Below are 14,149 nucleotides of genomic sequence, written 5' to 3'. Positions count from 1 at the left end.
TACTGAATGTCAACTGCTGCTAAGTCACTTCAGTCGTGTCCAACTCTGTGCTACCCCATAGATGGCAGCCCATCAGGCTTCCCCATCCCTGGGATTCTCCAGGCAAGAACACTGGAGTGGGTTACCATTTACTGCTCCAATGCATGAAAGTGAAAAGTGAAAGTGAAGTCACTCAGTCATGTCCGACCCTTAGTGACCCCATGGACTACAGCCCTCCAGGCTCCTCTGTCCATGGGATTTTCCAGGCAAGAGTACTGGAGTGGGTTGCCATTGCCTGCTTGTTATTAAATGTATAACTTTACAAGTGATATAATCTTTATAAATAATTAGCCATAAGTTATTTAAATGCTTTTATATACATGTTATATAATGTTTTTAATGCTAGGTACGTATAGATTTTCCATACCTTTTATTAAAAATACTAATTTAAATGTACATATTTGAAATTATGTTGATGGGCTTTGTATTTCTTTAATTCCAACTTTTAAAAGTAGAATTAAGTATGTAAAGAGCAAAGATATTTTTATCCTTATGATATAGATTACTAATTTCATTTTCAGAAATAAAGTTCCAGTTATATTGAGTTTTATTTGCCTATGATAGAATCTCATATACCTGCTACATCACTATTTCTGGCTCTCTGAAAGGAAGTATATAAGATGTCCTGTTATCTAATGACTTCCTATAGACTACCCCTTCCAGGAAATGCAAACACGAGTCTCTCAGTTTTAATGGAAAAATATGGTGAAAGCTGCACCCATGTAAGGAATAAGCTGGACTCTGAAAATTTAAGAAGGCAGAGAAAATATTGAAAATACAAATAAAAATGAGACATTTGAGGACTTGGATATTTAATTGATATTAAATTGAGATATTTACTTGGATAGGGTAGAAAACTGACTTGGTGGGGATGGGGGCAGTCCTAAGATGGCAGAGGAATAGGACAGGGAGACCATTTTCTCTCCAACAAATTCATCATAAGATTATTTGAATGCTGAGCAAATTCCACAAAACAGCTTCTGAACACTGGTGGAGGACACCAGGCACTCATAAAGGCAGGCCATTGTCTTTGAAAGGAGGTAGGACAAAATATAAAAGATAAAAAAAGAGATAAAAGAGTTAGGGACAGAGACCCATCCTGGGGAGGGAGACGTAAAAGAGGAGAAGTTTCCAAAAACCAGGAAACCCTCTCACTGGTGGGTCTGTGGGGAGTTTTGGAATCTCAGAGGGCAACGTAACCAGGAGGAAAAAATAAATAAAACCCCCAGATTACGTACCTAACTGCAACTCCCAGCAGAGAAGTAGCCTAGACACTTGTGTCCGCCAACAAGCGGGGCCTGAACAGGGAGGCGCGGGCTGCATTGCTTAGGGTAAGGACCAGGCCTGAATGCACTGAGGACAATCCGAGGGAGCTAACATGAGATAGCAACCCAAGCTGTGGGATAGCCAGAGAGAGAGGGGAAAAAACAGAGGAAGAGAGAAAACTTTCCCATGAAAAGCTCTAACCTAAGGCACTGCCCCGCCAGCTCACAGAACAAAGGACTGAGCGAAAACCAGAGGACAGCTAGCCGGCTGCGGACCGGCCCATCCCTCGCTGGAGGCAGGGAGGTAGGCAGGGAATAGCCAGAGCCAGAGGGAGAGGGGCAAACTTGGCTCCAGAGTTGGCATCCTCTGCCAAACTGTGAGCAGGCTCCCTGTTGCTAACCATGTCTTCCTGGGATCCTGGACAGTTGACATCTGCCAGGAGGGTTGCAGCCAGAGATCAGCTCCCCAGAGGAGACACACGAGACAGCGTTTCCGCTGCACACCCAGGAAACCAAAGGGCTGAGATGAGGGAGGTGATAAGACGCACCGCCAATCAGGGGAGTGTGCACTCGCCAAGCACCTGGTTGCCTGAGCTGCTCGGACTTGGAAGGGCACAAAGCGCAGGCCCAACTGCGTCTCTGCCTTTGTGGAATATCTGAGAACCTGAACCTGAGTGGCTTAGACCTGGGAAGTACATGCAACCCAGGGCCTGTTTTAGACAGTTCCCCTGCAGAGCAACCCAGAGCCTGAGCAGTATAGACAGGGAAAGCACACATGCCTTGAGTGGGGGCAAGCCCAGTATGGCCCAGATACTGTGAGCACTCCCCACACACACCAGTGATATTTGTTTGCAGTGTTCCTCCCTCCCCACAGCACACTTGAACAAGTGACCATAAATAAATGACCACCTTCACTCCCTTGTGTCAGGGAAGAAATTAGACACTGAAGACACTTGCAAACAGAGGAAGCCAAAATAAACAAAGAGAGGGAACCGCTTTGGAAGTGATAGGTGCAACAGATCAAAACCCTGTAGTTAGCATTGACTACATTGGAAGGGGGCAATAGACCTTGAGAAGAAGTATAAGCTTGAACAAGGAACTATCTGAAATTGAACTGACCCCACACTGCCCTCAACAGCTCCAGAGAAATTACTAGATATATTTTAGTATTATCATTTTTTAATTTTTAAAAATTTTAAGTTCTTTGTTACTTCTTTAATTTTCAGTTTTAAAACCTACTATTACCTTGCCAAAAAAGACCCTATTTTTAAAGCAAATTTCATATGTATATATTTTTATAATTTTTGCAAATTTAATTATTGTATTTTTGAGAGTATAACCTCTACTCTAGATTTTTAATTTTTGGTTTTTGGTATTTGTTATCAATTTTGTACCTTTAAGAATCCAATCTTCAGTACCCAGTTTTACTTTAAGAGTGCGATTACTGGCTTGATTGCTCTCTCCCCTTTTGACGCTCCTTTTTCTCTCTCAGGTCACCTCTATCTCCTCCCTCTCCCCTCTCTTCTCTACTTAACTCTGTGAATATTTTTTGGGTTCCAGGCTGTGGAGAACACTTAGGAAACTGATTACTGGCTAGATTGGTCTCTCTCCTTTTAACTCCCCATCCCCTCCTCCTGGTCACCTCTATCTCTTTCCTCCGTCTTCTCTTCTCTGTGTAACTCCGTGAACCTCTCTGAGGGATCCAGACTGTGGAGAGCACATAGGGAAGTGATTACTGGCTAGCTTGCTCTCTCCCCTTTTGATTTCCCCTCTTCTCCTCCTGGTCACCTCTATCTGCCTCCTCCCTCTTCTCTTCTCCATGTAACTCTGTGAACCTTTCTGGGTGTCCCTCACTGTGGAGAACCTTTTCACCATTAACCTAGATGTTTTATCATCAGTGCTGTATAGATGGAGAAGTCTTGAGGCTACTGTAAGAATAAGACTGAAAGCCAGAGGCAGGAGGCTTAAATCCAAAAGGTGAGAACACCAGAAAACTTCTGACTCCAGGGAGCATTAATTGACAAGAGCTCATCCAAAAACCTCCATACCTACACTGAAACCAAGCTCCACCCAAGAGCCAACAAGTTTCAGAGCAAGACATACCACTGTAATTCTCCAACAATGTAGGAACATAACCCTGAGCATTAAAATACAGGCAGCCAAAAGTCACACCAAACCCATAGACACCTCAGAACTCACTACTGGACATTTCATTGCATTCCAGAAAGAAGAGATCCGGCTCCACCCACCAGAACACTGAGGCAAGCTTCCCTAACCAGGAAACTTAACAAGCCACTCGTCCAACCCCACCCACAGGGAGGAACCTCCACAATAAAGAGGAACCACAAACTTCCAGTATACAGAAAGGCCACCCCAAATACAGCAATCTAAACAGGATGAAAAGGCAAAGAAATATGCAGCAGGTAAAGGAACATGATAAAAGCCCACCAAACCAAACAAAAGAGGAGGAGACAAGGAGTCTACCTGAAAAAGAATTTAGAATAATGACAGTAAAGATGATCCAAAATCTTGAAAACAAAATGGAGTTACAGATAAATAGTCTGGAGACAAGGATTGAGAAGATGCAAAAAAAGTTTAACAAGGACCCTAGTAGAAATTAAAGAGTCAGTCAATAGTGAATAATGCAATAACTGAGGTCAAAGGCACTCTAGAGGGAACCAGCTGTAGAATAACTGAGGCAGAAGATAGGATAAGTGAGGTGGAAGATAGAATGGTGGAAATAAATGAAACAGAGAGGAAAAAAGAATTAAAAGAAATGAGGGCAACCTCAGAGACCTGTAGGACAATGTCAAATGCCCCAAAATTTGAATCATAGGAGTCGAGAAGACGACCATAAAAAGAAAGGCCGTGAGAAAATACTTGAGGAGATCATAGTTGAAAATGTCCCTAAAATGGGGAAGGAAATAGCCACCCAAGTCCAAGAAACTCAGAGAATCTCAAACAGGATAAACCCAAGGTGAAACACCACGAGAAACATATTAACCAAATTCAGTTCAGTTCAGTTGCTCAGTTGTGTCCGACTCTGCGACCCCATGAATCACAGCACACCAGGCCTCTGTCCATCACCAACTCCTGGAGTTCACCCAAACTCATGTCCATCAAGTTGGTGATGCCGTCCAGCCATCTCATTCTCTGTCGTCTCCTTCTCCTCCTGTCCCCAACCCCTCCCAGCTTCAGGGTCTTTTCCAATGAGTCAACTCTTAGCATGAGGTGGCCAAAGTATTGGAGTTTCAGCTTCAGCATCAGTCCTTCCAATGAACACCCAGGACTGATCTCCTTTAGGATGGACTGGTTGGACCTCCTTGCAGTCCAAGGGACTCTCAAGAGTCTTCTCCAACACCACAGTTCAAAAGCATTAATTCTTCACTGCTCAGCTTTCTTCACAGTCCAACTCTCACATCCATACATGACCACTGGAAAAACCATAACCTTGACAAGACGGACCTTTGTTGGCAAAGTAATGTCTCTGCTTTTTAATATGCTATCTAGGTTGGTCATGGAGAAGGCAATGGCACCCCACTCCAGTACTCTTGCCTGGAGAATCCCATGGACGGAGGAGCCTGGTAGGCTGCAGTCCATGGGATCGCTAAGAGTCTGACACGGCTGAGCAACTTCACTTTCACTTTTCACTTTCATGCATTGGAGAAGGAAATGGCAACCCACTCCAGTGTTCTTGCCTGGAGAATCCCAGGGACGGGGGAGCCTGGTGGGCTATCGTCTATGGGGTCACACAGAGTCTGACACGACTGAAGCGACGCAGCAGCAGCAGCAACAGTAGCAGGTTGGTCATAACTTTCTTTCCAAGGAGTGAGTGTCTTTTAATTTCATGGCTGCAATCAGCATCTGCAGTGATTTTGGAGCCCAAAAAAATAGTTTGACACTGTTTCCACTGTTTCCCCATCTATTTGTCATGAAATAATGGAACCAGATGCCATGATCTTAGTTTTCTGAATGTTGAGCTTTAAGCCAACTTTTCACTCTCCTCTTTCACTTTCATCAAGAAGCTTTTTAGTTCCTCTTCACTTTCTGCCATAAGGGTGGTGTCATCTGCATATCTGAGGTTATTAATATTTCTCCCGGAATTCTTGATTCCAGCTTGTGCTTCTTCCAGTCCAGCATTCTCATGATGTACTCTGCATATAAGTTATGTAAGCAGGGTGTCAATATACAGCCTTGACATACTCCTTTATGAAGATCAAACACAAAGAACAAATATTAAAAGCAGCAAGAGAAAAACAACAAATAACACTAAGGGGGATTCCCATAAGGATAACAGCTGATCTTTCAATAGAAACTCTTTAAGCCAGAAGGGAGTGACAGGACATACTTAACGTGATGAAAGAGAAAAACCTACAACCCAGATTACCATAAACAGCATGGATCTCATTCAAATATGAATGAGAAATCAAAAGCTTTACAGATAAGCAAAAGCTGAGAGAATTCAGCACTACCATACCAGCTCCTCAACAAATGCTAAAGGATCTTCTCTAGACAGGAAACACAGAAAAGGTTTATAAACTTGAACTCAGAACCACAAAGTAAATGTCAATGGGATCATACTTATCAATAATTACCTTAAATGTAAATGTCTTTTGGCTCCAACCAAAAGACAAAGACTGGCTGAATGGATACAAAAACAAGACCCCCATATATGCTGTCTACAAGAGACTCACCTCAAAACAAGGGGCACATACAGACTGAAAGTGAAGGGCTGGAAAAAGATGTTTCATGCAAGTGGAGACCAAAAGAAATCAGGAGTAGCAATACTCATATTAGATAAAATAGACTTTGAAATAAAGGCTGTGAAAAGAGACAAAGAAGGACACTACATAATGATCAAAGGATCAATCCAAGAAGAAGATATAACAATTATAAATATATATGCATTCAACATAGGCGTGCCACAATATGTAAGACAAATGCTAACAAGTATGAAAGGGGAAATTAAAAGTAACACAATAATAGTGGGAGACTTTAATACCCCACTCACACCTATGGATAGATCAACCAAACAGAAAATTAGCAAGGAAACACAAACTTTAAATGATACAGTGGACAAGTTAGACCTAATTGATATCTATAGGACATTTCACCCCAAAACAATGAATTTCCTCTTTTTCTAAAGTGCACACGGAACATTCTCCTGGATAGATCACATTGTGGGCCATAAATCTAGCCTTGGTAAATTCAAAAATATTGAAATCATCTCATGCATCTTTTCTGATCACAATGAGGTAAGATTAGATTTCAACTACAGGAAAAAAAAAACTATTAAAAATACAAACATATGGAGGCTAAACAACACATTTCTGAATAACCAACAAATCACGGAAGAAATAAAAAAAATGCATTGAAACGAATGAAAATGAAAACATAACCACCACAAACCTATGGGATTCAGTAAAAGCAGTGCTAAGGGGAAGGTTCATAGCAAAACAAGCCTTCCTTAAGAAACAGGAGAAAAATCAAATAAATAACCTAACTCTACTCCTAAAGAAACTAGAAAAGAAGAAATGAAGAACCCTAGGGTTAGTAGAAGGAAAGAAATAATAAAAATTAAGGCAGAAATAAATGCAAAAGAAACAAAGGAGACCATAGCAAAAATCAACAAAGCTAAAAGCTGGTTCTTTGAGAAGATAAATAAAATAGACAAACCATTAGCCAGCCTCATTAAGAAAAAAAGGGAGAAGAATCAAATCAACAAAATTAGAAATTAACATGGAGAAATCACAACAGACAACACAGAAATACAAAGGATCATAAGGGACTACTATCAGCAACTATATGCCAATAAAATGGACAACTTGGAAGAAATGGACACATTCGCAGAAAAGTATAACTTTTCAAAACTAAACTAGGAAGAAATAGAAAATCTTAACAGACCCATCACAAGCACAGAAATTGAAACTGTAATCAGAAATCTTCCAACAAACAAAGCCCAGGACTAGAAGGCTTCACAGCTGAATTTTACCAAAAATGTGAGAAGAGCTAACACCTATTCCACTCAAACTCTTCCAGAAAATTGCAGAGGAAGGTAAACTTCCAAACTCTTTCTATGAGACCACCGTCATTCTAATACCAAAACCAGACAAAGATGCCACAAAAAAAGAAAACTACAGACCAATATCACTGATGAATATAGATGCAAAAATCCTTAACATAATTCTAGCAAACAGAATCCAACAACATATTAAAAAGATCATACATCATGACCAAGTGGGCTTTATCCCAGGGACGTAAGGATATTAACAAATATCCTTACATATCCTTATCCTCTATATTCACATATTAATCAATGTGATATACTATATTAACAAATTGAAAGATAAAAACCATATGATTATTTTAATAGATGCAGAGAAAACCTTTGACAAAATTCAACATTCTTTTTTGATAAAAACCCTCCAGAAAGCAGGCATAGAAGGAATATACCTCAACATAATAAAAGCCATATATGATAAACCCACAGAAAACATCCTCAGTGGTGAAAAATTGAAAGCATTTCCCCTAAAGTCAGAAACAAGACAAGGGTGCCCACTTTCACCACTACTATTCAACATAGGTTTGGAAGTTTTAGCCAAAGCAATCAGAGAAGAAAAAGAAATAAAAGGAATCCAGACTGGAAAAGAAGAATTAAAACTCTCACTGTTTGCAAATGACATGATCCTCTACATAGAAAAACCTAAAGATTCCACCACAAAATTACTAGAGCTAAGCAATGAATATAGTAAAGTTGCAGGATATAAAATTAACACACAAAAATCCCTTGCATTTCTATACATTAACAATGAGAATACAGAAAGAGAAATTAAGGAAACAATTCCATTCACCATTGCAATGAAAAGAATAAAATACTTAAGAATAAATTTACCTAAAGAAACAAAAGATCTATGTATAGAAAACTATAAAACACTGAAGAAAGAAATCAAAGATGACACAATAGATGGAGAAATGGACCATATTCATGGATCGGAAGAATCAATATACTGAAAATGAATATACTATCCAAAGCAATCTATAGATTCAGTGCAATCCTTATCAAGCTACCAATGGTATTTTTCAGAGAACTAGAACAAATAATTTAACAATTTGTACGGAAATACAAAAAACCTCGAATAGCCAAAGCAATCTTGACAAAGAAGAATGGAACTGGATGAATCAACCTGCCTGACTTCAGACTATAGTACAAAGCTACAGTCATCAAGACAGTATGGTACTGGCATAAAGACAGAAATATAGATCAATGGAACAAAAAAGAAAGCCCAGAGATAAACCCATGCACCTAGGGGCACCTTATCTTTGATAAAGGAGGCAAGAATATATAATGGAGAAAAGACAATCTCTAAAAAGTGGTGCTGGGAAAACTGGTCAACCACTTGTAAAAGAATGAAACTAGAACACTTTCTAACACCATACACAAAAATAAACTCAAAATGGATTAAAGATCTAAATATAAGACCAGAAACTATAAAACTCCTAGAGGAGAACATAGGCAAAGCACTCTTTGACATAAAACACAGAAGGATCCTCTGTGACCCACCTCCCAGAGTAATGGAAATAAAAGCAAAAATAAGCAAATGGGACCTAATTAAACTTAAAAGCTTTTGCACAACGAAGGAAACTATAAGCAAGGTGAAAAGACAGCCTTCAAAATGGGAGAAAATAATAGCAAATGAAGCAAGTGACAAAGAATTAATCTCAAAAATATACAAGCAACTCCTGAAGCTCAATTCCAGAAAAATAAACGACCCAATCAAAAAATGGGCCAAAGAACTAAACAGATATTTCTCCAAAGAAGACATACAGATGGCTAACAAGCACATGAAAAGATGCTCAACATCACTCATAATCAGAGAAATGCAAATCAAAACCACAATGAGGTACCATCTCATGCCAGGTAGAATGGCTGCTATCCAAAAGTCTATAAACAATAAATGCTGGAGAGGGTGCGGAGATAAAGGAACCCTCTTACACTGTTTGTGGGAATGCAAACTAGTGCAGCCACTATGGAGAACAGTGTGGAGATTCCTTTAAAAACTGGAAATAGAACTGCCATACAACCCAGCAATCCCATTGCTAGGCATACACACTGAGGAAACCAGAATTGAAAGAGACACATGTATGCCAATGTTCATCGCAGCACTGTTTACAATAGCCAAGACATGGAAGCAATCTAGATGTCCATTGGCAGATGAATGGATAAGAAATCAGTGGTACATATACACAATGGAATATTACTCAGCTATTAAATGAATGCATTTAAATATATGGAATTTAGAAAGATGGTAACGATGACCCTATATGTGAGACAGAAAAAGAGACACAGATGTAAAGAACAGACTCTTGGACTCTGTGTGGGAAGGTGAGGGTGGGATGATTTGAGAGAATAGCATTGAAACATGTATATTTAGTTCAGTTCAGTTGCTCAGTTGTGTCCGACTCTGAGACCCCATGAACCGCAGTACACCAGGCCTCCCTGTCTTTCACCAACTCCTGGAGTCCACCCAAACCCATGTCCATTGAGTTGGTGATGCCATCCAACCATCTCATCCTCTGTCATATGTGAAATAGATCGCCAGTCCAGGTTCGATGCATGAGACAGGGTGCTTAGGGCTTGTGCACTGGGATGATCCTGAGGGATGGGATGGGGAGGGAGGTGGGAGGGGGGTTCAGGATGAGAAACACATGTACACCCATGGCTGATTCATGTCAATGTATGGCAAAAACCACCACAATGTTGTAAAGTAATTAGCTTCCAATTAAAAAAAAGAAACAAAAGAATATAAAGTCCTGACATTATATGATGCAAGAAATATAGCAAAAGTGAAATATTTTTTCATTTAATAAACTTTTATTGGTCTCATAAAAAAAGAAGACTGACTTGGGAAATAATATGAGACAAATTGAAAACAATTTAAATCAATTTCCTCTGAATACTTGTATGATTCATTTTCTACCTACAAAGCCAGTGATTACCAATATAAAAGCAATTCTGCACATTTTAAGCACGATTACAATCAAATTGGGCTTGATCTTTCTCTTGTAATTAGGATTTCCTAGAGTAATATTTTTCTACTTTTTATATATTAATAGCTGCTTGTGCAATAGTCTTGTAGTTTAGAAATTCGTCACTACCCACATAGAAATACAGCAGCTATGAAGATTAGAGAACAGGTACTCAAGGACCGAGTCCTAATATGAATTTTAAAAGCCACAGGACAATTAGAATTGTGCAGCAATTAAGCTTCTTTATCTTTATTTTGGCAGGAGAGGAGAAATTGTGGGTGGCAGGAGTCTGGAAGTCTAGAAAAGATTAAAAGATGGTGTTTTCTGCTGTTAATCTCCCTACTCAGTAAGCACCAGCTGTCTTACGTAATGGAACTGAGATTTCCATGGCACCACTTCTGAATAGGAGTCACACTGCAGGGGCTTAGCTAAAACCCTGCTTAGAAATGCTACCCTATACTGAATATTTCATTCAATTCTCATGTGAACACAATAGGCTAAATGTCTATAAATTATTTTTTTAAAAGGTCTCATAAACAAAATTGTGTTTTTCACAATCTACCCCTGAGACAGCCTGATTCAGACTAGATCGATGGTTCTTAAATTTTGGCTCTAGACCTCGCTCTAGACAACGAATTTTAAACTTTATGTTACACTAATATAGGTGTGATTTATAGTATCATGCTTTGAGCAATATTGCCATAAAAATTATTCAAGGATTTTGTTCAAAAAAGAATCAGTTCCCAAGTGCTCATTTTTACCAGCTCTTAGATTTGTCCCAAAATTGTAACCATTCAAGAAATGGATGAATGACTTGACCTATATTGATACATCTCTGACACAGGGAATAAACACTATTTTTTAAAAGGTAATTCTTACTTTTTTACCTTAAAATCAGTATATGAGTTCACATTATTAATTTCAGGAAATTAAAATCATAATATTTATAGTTACCTTTACATTTAATTATAGAATAATTATAATTTCTATAATAATAATATTTAGAAGAAATACTAACCATCTGCAAAAGCAAGGGAAAATTTATGTATGTATTTTGCACTGATATCAATGTTTAAATGGAATTGTAACTCTGAGTAAGTCATCTAAATTATCTGATCCCTAGTTGGTTAAGGCAAAATGAGATATTTGAATATTATTTATGAAAAACTCACATCTTTATTTTTTTGTTTTTCAAACATATCTCTCAAAGTAAATACTTAACAATTCACTTTGTTTATTGATTGTTTCACATTATTTTAAAAAAACTTGGACCAATGACTCTCAACTCTGTCTTCCCATTAGAATTACAGGAGGAATTCTCTTTTTTAAATTGTTATGATTAATATATGATATTGTATTAGTCTCAGGTGTACAACGTTGTGATTCAATATTTTTATATATTATAATCACCACAATAAGTCCAGGTACCATCCAGCAGCATTACAGAGTTTTTACAATATTATTGACTACAGCCTTTGTGTGTACATGACATACCCATGACTTATTTTATAGCTGCAAGTTTGGACCTGAATCCCCTTCACCTATTTTGTCTGTCCCCCGCTCCACTCTGCTCAGTCAACCTCCAATTTGTTCTCTGTACCTGTGAGTCTGTTTCTGTTTTATTTGTTCCTTTGCTTGTTTTCTTTAGATTCCACATGTAAGTGAGGAATTTTTAAAATATATCTCACTTTCAGTCTCACAGCAAATCAATTGAGTCAGAATCCCTTGAGATGAGATTGGTGTCTCATATTTCTTTTAAAATTGTCTAGGTAATTCCAGTGAACAGCTTAAATAGAGGCTTATTGGCATGGATTATTGGCAAGGCAGCTGTTACTTCTAGGATTGAAACTTACTCTCTCCACTAAACTTTGCTTACATTTCTATTCTAGCTGATGTGATTTTCAGGTTATTTTTTCCTACAGTTGCATAAATGTTTATTTTCTCTCTATTTTTTGGAAATAGACACAAATAAAAAGAAAACACCTAAATATAGACCTATGACAAAATTTTCAAACGTCTGCTCTGAGAGCATAAAAAATACTAAAATAAAACTGTCATTTTTTTTTCTGACAGTTTTCATTCAGCTTGTGAAATGTTCTGGTTAGTGAAAGTTTGGGAAGCATGGACTTAGCAAATAGACAACTCTTCTTAGACCTGCAGAGCTTAGGGAAGTGGCTATTTACCAACAATTACAGTTGTGTTTCAGTTCTGAAAACAACTAAAGAAAGTGACTAAATATGAACTGTACATATATATATATATTCTTCTTATATGTTGTATATATTATAGTTACATATTGGACCTGATTTTCCACTTCAGAGCATATTGCCCCAACCGTATAGCACAGGGAATTCTGCTCAGTACTATGTAACAAACTAAGTGAGAAAAGAATTTGAAAAAGAATAGATACATGTATATGTATAGCTGAATCACTTCTATGCATCTGAAACTATTACAACATTGTTAATCAGCTATACTCCTATATATAGTAAGCAGCTAAATAAATAATATAATGGCAGTAAAAGTAGAAAATATTAAGTTCATCATATACTATATATAGCAAGATTGTATTAATTATTATTATAGCATAAATGTATTAATTATTCTACAGTTGATAAATTTAGGATGTTTTCAAATTTTGGCTAATACAATGAAAATTTTAATCAACATTTTACATACATTATTGCACATGTGCAAATATTTCTATAAGCTACATTTGAAAAATATCTCGAGAAATACTATCATTCTCAAAAAAGTAAAAATTATTTTTCACTCACAAGAATTTAATAAATTTCTTATTCCCTCACATCCTCATACTAGATATTACCATTACCTATCATTTCTAATAAGAGAAAATTGTATCTATAGAAAAATTCAACTCTTTTTCTTTGAGCATTTCCTTTGATGAACTTCATGTTTATAAACTTTTGCCGTATTCTGATTATTTTTCTGATTTGGATTATTTTTCTCTATTGTTCTGATGAGAAAATGGACATGTAAGAAATTCAGTGTTTGCCTTAATATTACACACACAGCTCAGATATTGCAAAGGTTAAGTCTAAGCTCAACAGTTTGACTGTATTGACTGAATTCTTACCACTTTCCTGTTATCACTGATGCTGCTGTGCTGAAAAGGCCAAAGCTAAACAGTAGGGCTAAAACAAAGTACCCAGTCAAGGACATAAAGGTTAGATTTCAGAACTTGTTCTTGAAGAAACCACTGGTCAGAAATCTGGATAGGAAGTAGCCAAAGTAAAGACAATCTGGTGTAAAAATTCTTGGATGACTGTGTTATATTAAAAGCAGCAGGAATAAGAAAATAAATAAATGGGAATCTAGGCTTGAGTTCTGGTGAGTTTCCATAGAGTTTGTTTTTATTCTTGCTTATGGAAGACACAAAACTCCATGCAACCCAGCAGGACATGTAACTCTGTTGTAAAGACAAGGCTTATCATCACATCCAGGCACAGTTGGTCCCTGCCAAATGGTCCTAACCTGAGGATTTGCTCTTCTCATGGTGGTGCTACTGTCACTTCTTTGGTATGTTACTCACCTCATAAATCCAGGGGTCATTTCCCTGCGGGCAATTTTATCAAAGGTTTTACATAAGACTGCTGCTGTGTGGTTGGGTCTGTGTGTTTCAAAGAAAGAGATAAAAGGATTTTACATTTACGTCTTATCTGTATCTTATACTTGGTGACATCCAAGCCAAGTGATTTAAACTTTAGTGATTTAAGCTTCACTCAGGGGCAAGAAAGAGAGTTAGTAGGAAACAAATTCTTGAGCAAACTGGCTCCAGAAGTGGTCTGGCAGGCTAT

Source organism: Moschus berezovskii, chromosome 16 (genome assembly GCF_049115385.1).
Source record: "Moschus berezovskii isolate FMDL1 chromosome 16, NW_MosBer_1.0, whole genome shotgun sequence".
Classification (NCBI taxonomy): domain Eukaryota; kingdom Metazoa; phylum Chordata; class Mammalia; order Artiodactyla; family Moschidae; genus Moschus; species Moschus berezovskii.
Note: the sequence above shows the minus strand (reverse complement) of the source record.